The sequence below is a fragment of the Hypanus sabinus genome, chromosome 1 (genome assembly GCF_030144855.1).
Source record: "Hypanus sabinus isolate sHypSab1 chromosome 1, sHypSab1.hap1, whole genome shotgun sequence".
Lineage (NCBI taxonomy): Eukaryota > Metazoa > Chordata > Chondrichthyes > Myliobatiformes > Dasyatidae > Hypanus > Hypanus sabinus.
The window spans coordinates 120,391,003-120,404,581 of record NC_082706.1 but is presented as its reverse complement, the minus strand read 5'-3'; positions in this window follow the sequence as shown (position 1 = coordinate 120,404,581).

The following is a 13,579-nucleotide window of genomic DNA, read 5'->3' as shown; positions in this document are numbered from 1 at the left end:
TGAGAGATAATCACCTCAGCAGTCTTCATAATCCTTTGTAAGCACTTGCTGTCCAATGCCTTGCAATTGCTGTACCAGACAGTGATGCAGCAGAACAGGACATTCTTAGTGGTGCTTCTGTAAAATTGGTTGGAATATTGGAGGTGGGGAAGCTGAAATGATGCTGCTGTGATTTCTTGACAAGAGGTGGTGTTGAAGGAGCAGTTGAGATTGTGCATTATGTATAGTATACTCCCAGAAACATGATGCTCCTAACTCTCTCCACAAAGCAGCCGTGTATGTGCAATGAGGAGTGGTCAGCCTGTACCTTCCTGAAGCCCACAACCAGCTCTTTGGTCTTGTTCATGTTGACATTGAAGTGGTTGTGCTTGCACCACCCTACCAGCTGCTCTACCTCATCTTTGTGCACCTTCTCACTGTCATTATTGATGAGGCCAACCACTGTTTGTCATCAGCAAACTTGATGATTCAGTATAAACTGGAGTGCAATTGTGCATCAGCAGCTTGAACAGCAGCAGGCTGAGCACACAGCCCTGGGGAGCACCAGGTCTCAGCATGACAGAATGAGAAATGTTTCTGCCTACACAGACTGACTACAACCTTCCAGTCTGGAAATCCAGGATCCAGTTACAGAGAGGCATTGAGCCCCAACGGCAACAGTTTACCTTCCAGCTTCTGAGGGATGATGTTATTAAACTGCATATGAGGCACCATTTTCAAGGTAGGACAGGACAGATTGGAGAGCAGAGGTTATGGCATCATACGTGGACTGACTTGAGCAATAAACAAACTAGAAAAGATCCAATGTAGCAGGAAGGTGGAATTTAATGCAATCCATAACCAGCCATTCAAAGCAGTTCATTTTTGTTGAGGTCAGTGCCACTGGATGGTAGTCTTTGAGGCAGGTTACTGCCGTCCTCTTGGGCACTGGGATGCCGGTGGGTGCCTTGAGGCATGATGGGACAGTGGACTGTTCCAGAGAGATGTCTACAAATGTACTGCAGAGTACATTCAAACTGACTGAAGCACTGTCTGGTATGGGGAGGTAAGGCACTGCTCAGGATCAAAAAAAGCTGCAGACAGTTGTAAATTCAGTCAGCTCCATCATGGGCACTAGACTCCCCAGCATCCAGGACATCTTAAAGGAGTGATACCTCAAAAAGGCAGCATCCATTGTAAAGAACCCCTATCACCCAATACATGCCCTCTTCACATTGCTACCATCATGGAAGAGGTACAGGAAGCTGAAGGAGCACACTCATTGATTCGGGAGCAGCGTTCTCCCCTCTGCCATCAGACTTCTGAATGGACAGTATACATTATATATTGCAATGTACATCTGAAACGTATCAACAAATTACAAATGTCCATGATATTAAATCTGGTTTTGGTTCTGATTGAGATAATTGTTGGAATCTCTGTTAACTGGGCTGCACAATCCCTCAGAACATAACCAGATATATTACACTGGACAATTTTTTTTTGGAAGTGTTGCTTTCTCAGAATTTTTTTTGGTTTATGATAGACCACTTGAAGCCGAGTACAAAAATAATTTCAGACTATTTGTATCATGTAGGAATTTGGAGAAACAAGAAATTAACTTGCTTTGAATATAATGTGTTTAATAACAGTGCTGATGCTTTGGAATAGTTCAACTAAGTTTAAAATGTTTTGTTGATGATTTTCATTTCTACTCTGTGTCTGAGGCTTCATGCTTAAGTGTCCAACAGTAACCACTCAGCATTGGTTGATTCCAATTGTCCTGATACCATTTCTCAATGACTGCAATATCCTGGTGTAAACGTTCACCATTTTCGTCACTGATGGAGCCAAGAGTTGCAGGGAAGAAGTCTAAAAATGGGAATACAGAAATGTATCTTTAACATATTGCACTTCATGATTTTGTATACTTCAAGCATGTTGTCAACCAGCTGCATGTAGTTTGGTGCTCTGTAGTTGGCAAGAAAATTTTGAACCACATCCTTGAACTCTCTCCATGTGATTTTCTCCAGTCCCACTGGAAGTTCTTTGAATTACCTGTCATTGATGACTTGTTTGATTTGTAGGCCAACAAAAAAATGGCTTCCTTAATTTTGGCATCAGTTATTCTGGCTTGAATTATGAATTGAAATAACACAGACAATTTCAAAAAAAAAAAATGGTGTGTGATAGCAAGGTTTCATGGTGATTTTCATGACCAGCCACCCAAAATCCATAAGTTATACTCAAAGGTATTCAGGAAGCAAAATCTTTCTTGTCCAGAGTGATCAGGCCCTGCATCTTTACATGCGTTGTCTCTAGCGAGCATCTTTCACACATCAGCTGCAACCAGACAGTGTCTACTCCTTGGAAGAGAAGGTGGGGGGTGGGGGGGCTTCCTCTCCAGCACATCATTCCGTGCATCAAACTGAGTGTAAAAGACATTTAATCTATCAGGAAGGGAAGTGTCACTGTTGTTAAAGCACAAGGTGGACTTGCAGTCAATTGTGGTCTGAATACCCTGCCACTTGGACTTCACATCTGCAGTGTCACAGGAATACTACATATTCTCCATGAATAATCCTGTTTTTGCCTTCCTGATGACGCAGAAAAGCACAGCTCTTGCTGACCACAGAGCTGTCTTATTCCCCGATCTGAAGGCAGCATTCAGATTTTTCAGCTGTGCCTGCACGCTGCTGACAGCCCTGACTTCTGATTGCCTTCACATGGACATTTTAAATAATGGCATCGTCCTCAATGCACTCCTCTACAGAGCCAATCACAGGTCTTGTATATTGATCAATGTTAATAGGATGGTCACAGACATCAATCTCCTCAAACATGTGTCTTCGAAGCATCTCCACAATGCTGACGTTGCTTTTCAGGCCAGGTCCTTAACTCCCTTCGAACTGGTTTAACTCTTTAATCAGTGGTAGATATGCAGGAATTAGCATAATAGATAAGTGGTCAGGGAATCGAAGGTGAGGACAGGGAAGCAGCTTTGTATGCACCAGGGATATTGGATATAAAGCAGTACATCACCTTTAGTCTCACACGAATACCAGCACACTTTGCAAACTTCTGTTAACTTTCACACCACTTCTGATGGCATCTCCCCTGGGTGCTGTTGCAGGTAATATCACAGAACACAGCAAACCCATCCTGTGGAACTCATATGCTAGCCAATGACTCGCTAGTGAGGTAGACCTGCAGGATTTAGTGTTTTTAATATCCAGCAGTGTCTTGCGATCATAAGAAAGACGTAAAGGATGAACAATTACACTATTAAGCGGAGCCGGAGTGGATGCTGGACGCACTGCCATCTTGACATTATGTATTTCATAGAATTAGGAAAATCGAGATCAAATACATTACATCTCATTAGAATTATATATAATATTATTTTTATTATAAGCATCTTGCAAAAGCAGAATTGTACCCAAACTAATATAGTATATACTAAAATGTAAACATTTCTATTTCAACTACTAAGGAGTGTGGTTATGCAACTTTTATTGAAATTACTATTTTATTGTAGAAATGTAATTAGATTAGAGTAAACAAAGGAATGAGAAAGTAGGTATTGAACTAAGCTATGTTATTGAGGTATATTTCAATTAGATTTAAAAATGGAGAGACATAGGTGAAAGTTTAGAGAGGGAATTTAGGAGCTTCAAAGCCAAAGTTGTGGCTGCCAAGTAGGAGAACTGCAGAGTCCTGGGACGTCATGGTGGTATAGTGGTTAGCACAATGCTTTACAGTACTAGCAACTACAGTTCAATTCCTGCCATTGCCTGCACAGTCCCAAGATGTACCTCTCAGGAGGTTAATTGATCATTGTAAATTGTCCATTGATTAGGTTAGGATTAATTGGGGGGGGAGTTTTCTGGGCAGCTTCAGCTTGAAGGACCAGAAGAGACTGTTCTCAAAAAATAAATGAAAGATGATAACTACAAAAATAAGGATATCAACCATCTTTAAGGCATAGTGTGTAGCAATGGCAGCAGTCAGCCAGCAGGAGGCAGCAGTCACAGAATACTCTTTCTTGAGTTAATAGTTTTTTTAAGAAAACATATTCTAAAATGGATTGGTCCTCTGGCTTAGATCTGGTGCATTACCACTGTGCTCCACCTGCATGGTTGTCAAAGATATTACACTAGCTCTCTGATGCAGATGATATTGCCCAGAACAATTGGTTGGTGCTTTACTGGCAGAAGTAAGAGCTGCTAGAGTACAGCCAGCCTTTCACTCCCTAGCACTCACTGAGCAGCCTGTAGACTACACCAGATGTAAAGACGTACAAAGAGGCGATTCTCCTCTACTATGCCAGTGACGGTGTTTCTCTCTCATAAGCCAGATGAACAGTTCTTATTTGCTCTTGACCAGATTGAGTGTCTGTTTGAAAACACTGATGATAGTTGTTGAAGTGCAAAAGTCTGAATCTTTGCAAATGCACTTTACGTTTGTATTAAACTTGCTGAGGTAACCTAATGTTTCAAACCATCAAGCAGTGCTTCAAACATTGCAGACATAAAAAATGCTCATGATTTTGAGTGATGGTAGTAGTGGGATATCTGGTGTCTGTTGGAGCAGGATTCAACTGCCACCGTCTACTCCCGACTCTTCTGTCATCTCGCTGTCTGTGAAGGTAGTGCTTTGTAGAGTGACCGGCCTGCCCGCTCACACTGCAGCACTCAGTTGAGTATTTGATGTTTCCTCTCTCTGTAGTTGAGATGATCACCTTACATTTGGCCATTTCATGCCAGGGGTTTCCACAGGTTCAGCACACTCTGGGATGACTCTGGTAAACTACGCAGCCTCCAACTCAAGTCAGTGGAGAAAACTGAAGGTTGGTGAACAGTGTTTCCATTCTTGTCCACCTCTAGCTTTACTTCTATGCTTCCCTTATTGTCTAGTCCTAACGCCATCTTTATCTTTGATTTTGAAACTTTTTGTTGTTGAAGCTCTGAAGATCATGAGAATATCAAAGATTGGCACAAAACATTTAAGCATGTGATAAAACAAAGTTTTCTTGTTTTTTTTGTGGCACCAAGTCTCCACATTGACCAATGCCAAGGAGTGCCCTTTATCTTCCTCTGAAAGGAACTTTTGCATCCTCAAGCTGCCACATGTTTTTTGAAAAGTGACATTGGCAGAGAAATGCAAAGATCTCTTATAGTCTGAAGTCACATGCCTCAAGCTACACCTTCACGAAAGTATCCGACTCTAAGTGCAGCATTTCCATCAGGCATCACATGGATGTGTATGGCGTTCAGTATACTATGCACAGCTTAAGGAAATTTCATTGCCATGGCAACTAAGATCAGAACCTCTCCCCTGTTAAGTACCCAAGTCTTAGAGCAACCAAGCTCATGAAAGACAAGGGTTCTTCATTGCTTCTTTACCAACAGCACTTAGCAACAGCTTGCCTAATGCCTGATCTGCTGACACTTCCAAAAGCAAACATCAACATATTCACTAATGTATAGGTGACTGGCTTGAAAAATCATCTGTTCCAAAGTGGGGTTCACCTTTCCTCTGAAACATTTGGTGCATACAAGATGTCAGAGGAGAAGATGGCATCGCACCAGGTGCACAGCCTCAGAGGTTTGGAAAGACAAGGACAGCAGAAGCATGGGAAAGTCAGCACGTTCCATGCCTCGACTTCGGAAAAGATTACCATTTCTTCATCGACAATGGATTAAGCATTCTTAGGACTCAACAACTAACTGCACAATGGAAGTATTTTCTCCATAAATGGTTCAAGATTGTAACTCTAGTCAAGGAGAAATAGGGATCTACATTTAAAAGCTAGTCTTGCCAACAATTGCCATACTCCATACTTTAACATTTAAAATTGATACAAACAGGTCTACTTGCTTTTTTACCTTGTGTATTTCAATTTGCTTATTACAACACTAAATTGAACACATTGCAACAACTGCTCAAAAAGTGTACATTGACATACAAGTGCTGATTCCCTGAACTTAGTGAATGGAAATCTTTTATCTTTGTATAAGATAATTCTCTGTTCAACAAACTGTGCCGATGCAATCAGTGACCCCCACGACCTTTTGGAGCCTGCCAATCAGCAAAATTGTGCAGGCATATCATGTTACTGCTTGCTGATGACGGAGATGTAATTGCTTGCTCAAGGAAACAAGACATCCTTCAATTGTTTTATCTTTTTAAGCACTGTAATTGATTAATGTGCATGAATGAACCTTGAATTGATCTGAAAGTAAAGTTAAGGATATTTTGACCTACACATTGTCAGTTCTGTAACTGGATGAATTTTTCAGCAAGTCACTTCGACGCTTGTGATATAACTTAGTTTCATGCTATCTTATAAATCACAACTTATAGAAGCATTTCTCCATTGGTAGCTGGCAGTGAAGTCATCTCTATCTGCATGTGTAGAAACAAAGATACTAGCAATGTGAGCACCAGTGCAACATAACCTTTCTTAATAGCTTGCTTCTGTTATTAATCTCTTTAGGAAGACATAAGCGTAGAAGAAATCTCATGTGTAACTGTTACATAATTAATTCACTTAAAATAAACTGAGATTCAATGATTAGAATAAAACCTCTTGAACAGATGAGCAACAATATATGGCCACCCCCTTTAACAGGTATATCACTTTAGATACTGTCAGGGGGAGGGGGATGGGAATGACTTAAAGTCACAGTGATTGGGTCTCTGGCACTGAAGCCACTGTGACTCAGACAGGGAGGAGGAAGAAGACGTACGCTGTGGTGATAGGGGATTCGTTAGTTAGGGAAATGGACAGGAGGTTCTGAGGGCAAGAACGATATTCCTAGATGGTATGTTGCCTCCTGGGTGCCAGGGTCTGGGATATCTTGAATGGATATCCTCAAATTTTAACTGAGAGGGTGAACAGCCAGAAGTCATGGTCCATGTATGTACCATTGACATGGATAGGATGAGTAATGAATTTCTGCAATGGGAGTTCAGGAAGTTTGGTTCTAAGTTAAAGACAGGACCTCCAGGGTTGTGATCTCAGACTGCGACCCATGCCATGAGCTCGTGTGGTTAGAAGTAGGAAGATTATACAGTTAAATACGTGGCTAAGGAGTTGGTGTAGGAGGGAGGGCATAAGATTTCTGGATCATTGGACTCTTCCAGAGAAGATGGGACCTGTAAAGAAAGGACGGTTTGCACCTGAAATGGAGTGGGGCTAGTATCTTAGTGGGAAGGCTTGTTAAAGCTGCATGGTGGAATTTAAACTAGAGTTGTAGGGAGATGAGAACCAGAGTGCCTGAACAGTTAGTGGAAAGGTTGTTGAGGCAGAAGTTGGCAAGACCTCAGACAAAGTCAAGAATCAAAAGTTGGAGCATAGTACACTCCAGACTTCTGAAAGAGGTGTCTGGAGCAATCATGGAGGAATTATTAATTATCTTTCAAGAATCACTAGATTCTGGAATGGTTCCAGAAGAATGGAAAAGTGCAAATGTCACTCCACTCTTCAAGAAGGGAGGGATACAGAAGAAAGGAAAATTTAGTCCAGTTAGTCTGACCTCAGTGGTTGGGCAGATGTTGGAGTCAATTATTAAGGATGTGGACTCAGGGCACATAGAGGCACATGATAAAATAGGCTGTAGTCAGCATGGTTTCCTCAAGGGAAAATCTTACCTTTTCAAAAAACTTCAACTTTGTCAGGCAACAAGCAGATTTGGTTGATGTGTACTTGATTTTCAAAAGGCCTTTGAAAAGGTGTTACATTTGAGGCTGCTTAACAAGCTATGAGTCCATGGTATTACAAGAAAGATCCTAGCTTGGATAAAGCAGTGGCTGATTTGCTGGAGGCAAAGAGTGGGAATAAAGGGAGCCTTTTCTGACTGACTGTTGGTGACTAATGGTTTTCCACAGGGGTCTGTGATGGGACCGATTCTTTTTACATTCAATGACTTGGATTTTGGAATTGATGGCTTTGTTGCAATGTTTGTAGATGATATGAAGATAGGTGGAGGGGAAACTATTTTTGTGGAAGTAAAGGGGCTACAGAAGACTTGGGCAGATTAGCAGAATGCCCAAAGAAATGGCAAATGGAATATAGTGTTGGGAAATGCATGGTGTTGACTATTATTTAAATGGAGAGAAAGTGCAAAAAACTGAGATGCAATGGAACTTAGAAGTTCTTGTGCAGGATTCCCAAAAGGCTTATTTGCAGGTTGAGCCTATGGTGAGGAAGGCAACTGCAATGTTAGAATATAAAAGCAAGGATGTAATGTTGAAACTTTATAAATCCCTGGTGAGGCCTCACTTGGAGTATTGTGAGCAGGTTTGTGCTCCTTATTTTAGAAGGGATGTGCTGAAACTGGAGCGGGTTCAAAGGAAGCTCATAAAAGTGATTCCAGGATTCAATAGTTTGTCATATGAAGAGTGCCCAATGGATCTTTGCCTGTATTCACTAGAATTCAAAAGAATGAGGGGCAACCTCATCTAATTGTGGAAAGCTTTGATAGAATGGATGTGGAGAGGATATTTCCTATGGTGGTGCAGTCTACAACCAGAGGACAGCCTCAGAATAGGGGCATCGTTTTAGAATGGTGATGAGGAGGAATTTCTTTAGCCAGAGGATGGTGAATCTGTGGAATTCTTTGCCACAGGCAGCTGCGAAGGCCAAGATGTTTTTTGTATATTTAAGGCAGAGGTTGATAGATTCTTGACTGGTCAGGGCATGAAGGGATATAGGGCGAAGGCAGGAGATTGGGGTTGAGAAGAAAATTGGATCAGCCATGATGAAATGGTGGAGCAGACTCAATGGGCCAAGTGGCCTAATTCTGCTCCTATAGTTAGTGGTCTTATGGTCTAAAAAGAAATGCAATAAGAATCACAATTGGGTTCAATCACTAGCATTTGTTGTTTTATATATGTAAGTATCTACTATTTTCTGTAGGATTTTCCATGCAAGAGCATTGGGACCATACCAGGCTATGATACAAGCTGTCAATGTACTGTCCACCACACATCTATAGTAGTTTGTAATATTTTAAATGTCATTCTAAATCTTTGTAGACTGCTAAGGAAGTCAATATACTGCCATGTTTATTTCAGAATTCCACATATGTGCTGACCCCAGGACTGATCCTCTGAAATGATAACATCAAATAATTTAAAGTTACTCACCCTCTCCACCTCTAATCCTTCAATGAAAAATGGTATCCTCCTCCTGAAGTCAACAATCAGCTCCTCGGAATTGGTGACTGTGGGTAAGAAGAACTTGCTGTTACACCACTCAGCCAAATTTTCAGTCTCCCCCCCATATGCTGATTCCTCATCACTTTTGATTTGGCTTACAGCAACACAGCTGAAAATGGTACTTGTGCTGTGCTTAGCTACACAGTCATAAGTGTAAAGTGAGTTGAGCAAGGGCTAAGCACGCAGCCTTGTGGTGCACATATGCTGATGGAGATTTTGGAGGAGAAGTTGGTGCTTATCCAAACTGACTGGGGTCTGCAAGTGAGGAAATTGAGAATCCAATTGTAGAAGGTATTGAGGCCAAAGTCTTGAAGCTTATTGATTAGTTTTGTGAGGAAATAGTACTGAATGCTGAACTGTAGTTGATGAAGAACACCCTGTTGTATGCTTCTTTGTTGTCTAGATGTACAAATGTTGAGTAAGGACCCATTGAGATAGCATCTGCTGTACTGTGCCGGTTGGCAATTTGGAGTGGTTCTATGTCGCTTCTCAAGCCGGAGTTGATGTTTTGTCACTTCATCAAAATGCTTCATCGTTGTGGATACAAGTGCAACTCTGAAATAATCATTGAGGCAGGTTAGCATGTTCTTCTTAGGCAATGGTGTAAGTGAAGCTTGCTTGAAGTAAGTGGGTATCTCAGACTCCCAAAGCAAGAAATTAAAGATCTCAGTGAACACTCCAGCCTTTAGCACTTGGTCAGGTACTCTGTCTGGGCTAAATGCATTTCAAATGTTCACCCTCCTGAAGGGTGCTCAGACATCGAATGATCAGACACTTGCTCAGGTCACAGGATCAACCGGTGCTGAGAGAGTTCTTGATGGTTCCTCAGTGTTTTCACAGTCAAAGTACAGAAGGCACTTAACTCATTTGGAAGTGAAACAGTCATCACCGATGTCACTTGATTTTACTTTATAAGAGATGACGGTATTCAATGCCTCTCACAACTGTTGAGCATCCTTTGTTGAGCACTGTCGATGTTTCAGCCCTGTCGGAGGGTCTCGGCCCGAAACGTCGACAGTGCTTCTCCTTATAGATGCTGCCTGGCCTGCTGTGTTCCACCAGCATTTTGTGTGTGTTGTTTGAATTTCCAGCATTTGCAGATTTCCTCGTGTTTATCCTTTGTTGATTCAAGTTTAGTCTGGAATTGCCACCTCGCTTGTGAGATTGCTTTCTGGAGATTGTGTCTAGACCTCTTGAAACTTTCTTTGTCGCTAGACTTGAATGCCTTTGATCTGGCCCTCAGCAAATTGCCAATCTTATGGTCCATCCAAGGTTTCCAGTTGGGGAAGACTCTAATGATTTTGTGGATTCACACTCATCTACGGCTATTTGTATAAAGTCCATTACAACCATTGTGTATTCAGTCAGCTCCACAGATACCTCATAGCCACTCTTCTGCCTCCAATGACCACCTCATTGTTGTCTTAATCTTTGGAGCTTCTGCCTGTATGGAGGAAGGAGAAGTATGGCCAGCAATCAGATTTCTCAAAATATAGTCTGGACATGGAATGGAAGCCATTCCTTTTCTTAGTGTAACAGTGGTTTAGTGTGTTGGGGCCTCTGGTGCTGCAGGTTATATCCTGATAGTAAATGGGCAGGGATTTCTTCAAACAAAACAATTTATGATGGTGCAGGTGATGCCCAAACAAAACATGAAAGAAAACTACTGAATAGCTTATTTACAACATCTTAATTATCAGTGTTAACAATAGAGAGACGAGTGGTGGCAGAGGCAGAGGCGCATGTGAAAAATGGTCGTGGAAAGTAGAGGGGAGGTAGGGTTGGGACGGAGTCATGGTATTCTCAAGAGGGAAGAATATCTCGATGCCTGATTGATTTCAGTACTGGGTCTAATTGCAATGGTCTGGTATGGGCTGAATCACGGCAGTGGGGTTTAGGTTCCAGAACGGTCTGAGAGTGAGGAACGAACCAATGCTTAGACAACTTAAGTGGCAGGCAAGATTTAAAAGGTCAGGGTATAAGGACCGGAGGCAAGTCCAAGACCATTCTGCCTCGTTCCACTTGCTGCTCCGTCACGTTTAGTGAGCTCTATGCTAAACTGAAGCCGTGGCCTGCTCCGGCTGTAGTGATGCCTGACCTCATGTAGTTGATAAAATTTCATTTCTGAAGTTACTTGATTACTTTTATTGCTTGTATGTTTTATTTTTATTTCCGTCACTGCAAATTAGACATTTGACAGACTTTAATGGGTTCTTTTGAAGTTTCTTTGTTTTGCGGCTGCCTTTAAGCAGACAAGTCTCTAGGTTGTATAATGTATACATACATTGCTAACAAATGTATTTTAAACTTGGAACTTTGAAATCCCTGACTATGATTTGAACTGCATCAGGAACAAAAGTAGTGAGGTAGTGTTAATGGGTTGGTTCATTGTTCATTTAGAATCTGTTGGCAGAGGGAAAGAAGCTGTGTCTTCAGGATCCTGCACCTCTTCTCTGATCATAGTAACAGAAGGAAAGCAGTCCTGCGTGATGAGGGCCCTTAATGATGTACGTGCTGTTTCGAGGCATCGCTTTTTGAAGATGTTCATGATGCTAAGGAGTTTTCAGCACTCTGCAGTTTTTTCCAGTCCTTTGTGGTGGCGTGCTGGGGAGGCAGCATTAAGAAGAGGGACGCCTCATGTCTTAATAAGCTGGTAAGGAAGGCGGGCTCTGTCGTGAGCACAGAACTGGAGAGTATGACATCGGTAGCAGAGCGGAGGGCGCTGAGTAGGCTACGGTCAATCATGGAAAACCCTGAAAATCCTCTGCACAGCACCATCCAGAGACAGAAGCAGCTTCAGCGGCAGGTTGCTGTCAATGAAATGCTCCTCAGACAGAATGAAGAGATCATTACTCCCCAACGCCATTCGGCTCTACAACTCAACCACCAGGGGCAAGACATGTTAATGTGCCGGGGTTAGGACTGAGCTTAAGTTACCACTCAATGCACCTCAGTAAACTATTTAAGAACTTTTTAAAAGCTATTTATTAATGCTTTTTGGGAGGGTGATTTTAGATGCATATCATATTTATACTGAGATAAATACTGTATGTAATTAGTTTTGCTACAATAAGTGTATGGGACACTGGAAAAATGTTGAATTGCCCCTTGGGGATGAATAAAGTATCTATCTATCTGTCTGTCAGTGGCCACTCCATACCAGGTGGTGATGCAAGCTGTTCGAATGCTCTCCACAGTATACCTGTAGAAATCTGTTAGAGTCTTCGGTGACATAATAAATCTCTTCAAACTCCTAGTAAAAATTAGCCACTGATGTGCCTTCTTAACTGCATCAATATGTTGGGCTTAGATCTTCAGAGATGTTGACACTCTGGAACATGAAACTTTTCACTCTTTCCACTGCCGATCCCTTAATGCGTATTGGTGTATGTTTCCTTGACTTACCTTTCCTGAAGTCCATGATCAGTTCCTTGGTTGTACTGATGTTGAGTTCAAGGTTTTCGTCACAACACCACTAAACCAGCCGACCTATTTCACTGCCGTATGCCACGTCGCCACTGAGATCTTCCCAACTGCAGCTGTGTCATTGGCAAATAGCATTTAAGCTGTGCCTAGCTACACAGTCATGGGTGTAGAGAGAGTAGAGTCATGGGCTGGGCACGCATCCTTGAGGTGCACCAGTGTTGACTGGTCAGAAACTTCTTCAAGCTGACCTGGCTGAAATCCCCCGCAATGATCAGGAAGGCATAAGGGGTGTGCTGTTTTGTGATTATTGCACCATCCACTGGCACAGCTCCAGTGCTGGCCTGATGTTGGGCAGGGATGGACTGCGCGCAACCAAGATGACAGCACAAAATTCCCCCGGCAGATAAAGTGGATGACACTTGACCAGGTCAGGGGAGCAGAACTGCCTAGTCTGTGCACCATAAGCTGATTGTGAAGCAAACACCACCTCCTCTACCTTTACGTAATTTACTGTTCCGTCCATGCAGTGGAAGTTGAGGCAGCACTCTATCTGGAGTGCAATAATACAACAGAATATCATATGATTCTATAAAATCATTTCCATCAGCATCTTAAATACATTATGTCAATGCCTCGTATTCTTTTTATGTGAGCCTGTTTGCGATCATTTATAAGCCTATTGGTTACTGAGTATAGTGTAAAGGCCATTTTACTCAATGTAAAATGAGAATAGTCTAATGAGATAGATCTACATATGGGGAGTTCTAATGAGACACCAATGGAATATGAAACATTCGTAAATAAATGGATGAATGCTCTGGAATTTCTAAATAATCTGGCCCAGTTCATTGCCTGGAAACTGAATGCCAGAGTCAGGAATCAGGGCAAGAAAAAGTCACCTTAAGCACTTGACTCCAGCAAACCACTTTTATTCATTTATTATAATATC